Genomic DNA, 6,670 nt, shown 5'->3' on the forward strand with positions numbered 1-6,670 from the left:
TGGGATGAATTAGCATTATTACTATTACTATTATTAATATGACATTATTACTAAAATATGAAACCCAGTTAAACCTTGATCTTTCAATACATTGTCTCAGATCATTTCTTTTGAACTTAAGCACCGGCGATCACCAGTGGAAGCTACCTAATGTAGCATCAGATAGCTTCAAACCTCTATACTCCAACGTCATCTGGTCAGAAATAATATTTCCCTGACAACATGTCAAAATATAAAAACTAAAGTATATTCTGTTAAGAGACTGTAAGCCAGTTGTAGCCTACCGCTTGTAAGCACCGGTCTGGAAGTGGTGAACAAACCCTTTCCCAGGCTCAGACAAGTTAGCTAGCTAGCTTTGGGTTGACCGTCGTCCTTACCGTGTGTAGTTCTTCTTGTCTTCTTGTAGTTCTTCTTGTCTTGTCTGAGACCAATTGGCCTTCTCCTCTGTCAGCCATTGTCTGTGTTTTTGTGTCCAAATTACTAATCGGCTTGTCAAACTTGGCTTTGTTTTGATCAACCAATCAGAGGACGTCATTGAATGTAGTTTTTTGATTGGTTAAAGAAAAAGCAGAGGTTAAAGAGCAGATTACATTCACATGGCAACACATCATTCCATAGGTTCCATTTCATTCCAATTTCGGGTCCAAGTCGCCGGGACAGCAGACATCAGTAGGAAAGTCCAGACTTTCCCGTGTCCAGCACCTCTTTCAGCTCTATGGGAAGGACACCAACGCGTTCCCAGGTTAGCTGTGAGACATAATCCCTCCAATGTGTCCTAGGATGTCCCGGGGAATTCTTCTAGTTGGGTATTCCCAGAACACCTCACGAGGGAAGCTGCTCTTCTCGATGTGAATGATGACCCCAGATCTCTTTAGGTGAGTCCAGCCACCCTACGGAGGGAACTCATTTCAGCCGCTTGGATCCGTGACCTTGTCCTTTCAGTCAAGACCCAAATCTCATGACCATAGACGAGAGTGGGAACATGGATAGACTGGTAAATTGGGAGCTTTGCCTTTCAGCTCAGCTCTCTTTTCACCATGACAGTTCGGTACAGTCATGCTCCAACTTTCCGTCACTCGTTAAAAAGACCCCGAGATACTCCTCCACCTGGGGGACAGACCTCACTCCCAACCTGGAACGTACAATCCACCCTTCGGGTTCAGGAGTAGAAGAGGTGCACCATGGGGTGTTTAAGTTTTAAAGGCTTAATTTTGCCGATGCGGCACAGCGGTCTAGTGGTTAGTGCGCAGACCTCACAGCTAGGAGACCAGGGTTCAATTCCACCCTCGGTTTGCATGTTCTCCCTGTGTATGCGTGGGTTTTCTCCAGGTACTCCGGTTTCCTCCCACATTCCAAAAACATGCTAGGTTAATTGGCGACTCCAAATTGTCCATAGGTATGAATGTGAGTGTGAATGGTTGTTTGTCTATATTTGTCCTGTGATTGGCGGGCGACCAGTCCAGGGTGTACGCCGCCTCTCGCCCGAAGACAGCTGGGATAGGCTCCAGCACCCCCCGCGACCCTCGTGAGGAAAAGCGGTAGAAGATGAATGAATGAATTCTGCCGACTTGCTCCGCCTCCTTAACCCTCTGGCAGAGCTTGACACGGACCACAAAAAATTTGAACCTCGCGTCAGGAACGACCCCGTACCATAGATATTATTGGTCGGATTTTGTACAACATTTCCGGCAACGTCAACACCGACTGTAGTGTAGTTCCAACACAGTCAACTTCAGAATTCAGAACATCAATATGACAACAACAGGTCGTTACAGTGTGGATTTAAGTAGATTTCACCAGTCGCCATTGCTGACGACTAGCACTGGAAGCTAGCTAGTCAAAGAGAAAAAAAGAGTGGTTGCTCACCCTAGTGTTTTAGTCGGGAATTACATATTAAGCGCTCGGAAACAAGACGCCGGTAGCATGCTGTAGCATAAAAAAATATGGCTCGTCTTATATTAGAGATTTTATATAATCGACTCAGAGCTTTTCTTCCTGTCAGTCACACACCAGGATTGGTGTGACTGTTTAATATTCACAATCGACAGTTCACTAGGTGAAATAGCAATGTGATCAGCTAATTTTGTGTCGGTGCTATTTATTCAGCGCAGCGACCCAGAAAATGGGTGACTTGATACTGGCTCGGATCAACTATTTCTTTAGTAAGCCGTCCTTTACACTCAGCCAATGCTCAGACCTGAGCCAAGGCAGGCCTTTATGGATGAGCAACAACAACCTAGAGCCATAACAACTCCCAAGCAAGCGTTGATGATCTCCTACCTGGTTTATAACGCCACCCCAACCAGGCGCTAGATGTCAGAATGACTTCCCTCAATTGCTGAGGAGAAGAGCCAGACCCCTGAATCAATATTCTTGTCATGTGACTGAACAAATAAATTCATAGCAGCTTGGCTGGACGCTTGCCCCGTCTTCCTCACAGGCGCTTTGACTCTCCCACAGAGTGACTTCACTCTCCCATGTGTTTGGATGCGGACACGGAAGCGCCGCCAAGTGAGACGAAGTGCGTGTTTTTTTTTTTTTCCAAACAATACAATTAGCATGCAGAGGCGTTGATGTCTCTTTGAGGCACGGACCACATGTGCTAATACATGTTAAACTCTGTCAGGGACTTTTTAGCACTCACTTTTCCGAGCCTGTCCTTGGATGTGCCGGCAAAGCTCTTGACGAGGAAGAGACGAGAGTGCCGTTCGCATCGGGATGAGTTGAAAGAGAAAGCAAGTGCAGGGAAAAAGTGAGCGAGGTAGGCTAAAAGAGAGAGAAAGAGGTGTGCGGCCTTCATCATGCGTCGCCCACACATATTCCATCCGCTTCTCCTTCACTCCATTACCTCGGTGCGCACGGCGGCTTTCTGTCCCGCTGAGAGGAGAGAAAGGCCTATTAACACCACAGCAGAGAAAGCCCGAACACTGTTCAGCCCACGCAGAGTGCTCCTCCTTCACCCTTGTACTCCTACACACACAGCTGGCGAAGGCGAAGAGGAGGTGGGCGATGGTCATTCAAGTAGAATCACTTTTCCCTGAGAAGGCTGAACAAGATGGGATGCAGCGTCTTCATGGTGCTAAGAAACGTCCTTCATGGGTCAGCTGGTGTTACTCATCAACTAATGCATCTCTGAGGATGTGGACCACGGAACCGCACGCGATGGCGGCGGAAGCTTGGAATCCCCTTCAGCCCGACACATCCGTCCATACATTTTCTATGCCGCCTATCCTCATTAGGGTCACTGGTATGCTGGAGCCTATCCCAGCTGTTTTTTTGGGCGAGAGGCAGGGTACACCCTGGACTGGTCGCCAGCCAATCACAGGGCACATATAGACAAACAACCATTCACACTCACATTCATACCTATGGACAATTGGGAGTCACCAATTAACCTAGCATGTTTTTGGAATGTGGGAGGAAAGTACCGGAGTACCCGGAAAAAACCCGGGGAGAACATGCAAACTCCACACAGAGATGGCCGAGGGTGGAACTGAACCCTGGTCTCCTAGCTGTGAGGTCTGCACGCTAACCACTAGACCGCCCTGCCGCCCCTTAAACAAAATTATTAATAATATTAAGGGAGAAAAAGAAAAAAAATTACATGGCCCAGTGTGAAAAAAAAATTGGAGCCAATTAACCTAGCATGTTTTTGGAATGTGGGAAACCGGAGTACCCGGAAAAACCCACGCATGCACGCGGAGAACACCACCATGGACAATTTGGAGTCGCCAATTAACTTAGCATGTTTTTGGAATGTGGGAGGAAACCGGAGTACGAGAGTTTATAAAAAAAACAAACAGCCCATCATTCCTCAAACCTACATCCTTTCCATAATATTATGGGCTGGCAAGAGTCACAGTGTCACCCCTTTGTAGGAACACTAAACTCATCATACAGTAACTTAACACTCGAAAAGTATACCAGAGAAATACTAATTAAAAAAACAACTCTTAAAGTTTCCCATAATGCAATGCATCTGAGCAAATTCAAATTCATTGGGGTACTGCGGTGACGTCAGCCTCCCTCTGAGTGCTGTGCTACTCTGACTTTCTCTGGCGGAGAGAGGTTGCTTTGCAGTGCCATCCATTTTCATTATGGGCTGGCAAGAGGGTGGGGGGGCAGCGGAATGGAAAAGATCCTGAAGATTCATCAGCTCTTTCATAGTTGGGTTGCTGCTGCCCTACTGAACTGCGTATCAGAACTAAACACCCAACAGGAAGTGAAAATATGGTGTCGATGCCCACTATGACAGCTTCCACTTTTCTAAGAGGACCGTCTGCATGATTTTGGTGTGTCTGTGAAAATTTGTGTCCATTTATTAAGCAGGGGTGACTGATGCCGGCTCTGCTCCACTGTCAAGTTTAATGAATTTTGATGGTACAACCTTTATAGAAACGTAATGAACTTAGAACATTTCCATGAGGTACTCCAAAACAAAGTGTTCTGAGTTTCTTAATGTCTACAAGCATTGTCCAACACAGTCAGATTGATGATCTTCGGCGAGTCCTTACTTCTTTAATGGAATATGGAATATTTAATGGAATAATGGAATAAGAAGCGCAAGGAAGATTTAACACAGATGGCAGTTGATGCCAAAAAGGTATTTGACCGACTTGAACGGTCTTACCTCTATAAAGTACTTGAAATATTTGATTTTCCAGAAGAATTTTAAAATGTTGTTAGAACATTTTCCAAGTTTGCAAAAGATGACGTGTATACAAATTGCATTTTATCAGAACCATGTGCTCAGGGTTGTCGGTTTATCACCAGCGATGTTTGCTTCAGCTATTGAACCTTTGGCTCAGAAAAACAGACGATATTACTGAATTCTTTCTTGGAATAAAAGAATACACACTTAGTTATTTGCTGTAAAATATTACGAACACATTTTCATAATATTTCAGGATATAATAAAAACATAACTTTTGGCAATAAATCAAAGATTTTGGAAAAATATGATCAATTTATACTCCAAATATGCAAAATCAGATAGCTAGGTTGATATATTAGTGCATATAAAAACTATTATATTAAGATAACTTTCCTTCATTGCAGAAAGAATGAAATAATATTCTTGATAAATATTCTGACAAATATTCTGTTCAGCATTCATCAACACAGCCCCCCCCCCCTCCATACTTCCGGGAACTTTTACCCAGGAAGATTTTGGTGGAAAACTGCCAGTGCAAATAGGAAAGTTTCTCATAAAGTTCCTGTAGTGGAAAAGGAAAGGGGGTATTGTTATCTAGCACTGCCTTAATCCACTTGGGCATGGAATTCACCAGGGTTGCGCAGATTCCTCCCCCAGAATCCTCCATCATGACATCACTATTACTCGTTGACAGTGCCCCCACAGGTGCTCTCTTGGGTTCAGGACTGGAGGACTCATAAGCCGCTTTTCTACCAAAAGTTCAATAAACTCATCACACAGCAACTTAACACCCAAAAGAGCAATGTAGCAATCCAAGTTTAAAATGAAAAAAAATGCATTAGATTAAGCAAAGCATTTCATTGGAGGACAAGACGCATAGAAAATGGATGGCACTGCAATGCAACCTCTCTCCACCAGAGGAAGTCAGAGTAGCACGGCACTCAGTGCTCAGAGGGAGGCTGACGTCACCGCAGTACCCCAATGAATTCATTGCTCAGATGCATTGCATTATGGGAAACTTTAAGAGTTGTTTTTTTATTAGTATTTCTCTGGTATACTTTTCGAGTGTTAAGTTACCGTATTATGAGTTTAGTGTTCCTACAAAAGGGTTCTTAGTAAGATGATACTGTGATTCTTGCCAGCCCATAAAATTATGGAAAGGATGTAGGTTTGAGGAATGATGGGCTGTTTGTTTTTGTTTTTTATAAACTCTCGTGCTCCGGTTTCCTCCCACATTCCAAAAGCATGCTAGGTTAATTGGTGACTCCGAGTTGTTCATAGGTATGAATGTGAGTGTGAATGGTTGTTTGTCTATATGTGCCCTGTGATTGGCTGGCGACCAGTCCAGGGTGTACCCCGCCTCTCGCCCGAAAACAGCTGGGATAGGCTCCAGCATACCAATGACCCTAATGAGGATAGGCGGCATAGAAAATGTATGGATGGATGTGTCGGGCTGATTATTAGTATTTCTCTGGTATACTTTTCGAGTGTTAAGTTGCCGTATGATGAGTTTAGTGTTCCTACAAAAGGGTTCTTAGTAAGATGACACTGTTGTTATACTGTTATATATAATGACCTCCTGTGATTTCCAATGAGTTGACAAGCTTGTTGTGAGTGCATTGATAGCTTGTGATTGGTTCCTGCTAAAGAAAAAGCTATCATTTCCTCACTGATAGTATATTTAAACAATTAGCAATAGCCGTTTTGTATACCACTTATCCTCACTAGGGTTGCGGGGGTATGCTGGATTAGTACACTAGTATTTAAACAATAATGTGTGTTCAAACATTTTCCCTGGACAGTCAATCCATACTCCTATAGAAGGTGTACAGTGACTACTCTAAGTTCTTTCCAAGTTTACTTTCTATAGTATTATCCCTTGGCAATGTATACAGTGCGCTTGCTGTATGTACTCACTTTGAGGAGATACTGTATATGCACGGAAGGTAAATAAGAGGCGAGCGACGCTTGACACACAAACTGTCCTCTTGCAGTGATCACAAAGCGGGACAACTT

The 6,670-nt window shown here is 44.0% G+C and overlaps 1 long non-coding RNA gene across 2 annotated transcripts in view; it reads right to left on the reverse strand.

Annotated features, from left to right (window-relative positions):
• The window catches only part of LOC144901528 (uncharacterized), a 61,542-nt gene extending 58,582 nt beyond the window's left edge, over window positions 1–2,960 (reverse strand). Inside the window, exons 1-2 of one of the 2 annotated variants that reach the window (XR_013629570.1) lie at window positions 2,645–2,960; window positions 2,281–2,338 (exon numbers count right to left, since the gene is read on the reverse strand). This is a non-coding gene — a long non-coding RNA (uncharacterized LOC144901528). Of the gene's footprint in view, window positions 1–2,280 lie in introns of both variants that reach the window. The other variant, XR_013629569.1, reaches the window with a different exon arrangement.
• Between the last annotated feature and the right edge of the window lie 3,710 nt (window positions 2,961–6,670).

Source organism: Doryrhamphus excisus, linkage group LG12 (genome assembly GCF_037039965.1).
Source record: "Doryrhamphus excisus strain RoL-2023G ecotype Guam linkage group LG12, RoL_Dexc_Guam_v1.1, whole genome shotgun sequence".
Taxonomy (NCBI): Eukaryota; Metazoa; Chordata; class Actinopteri; order Syngnathiformes; family Syngnathidae; genus Doryrhamphus; species Doryrhamphus excisus.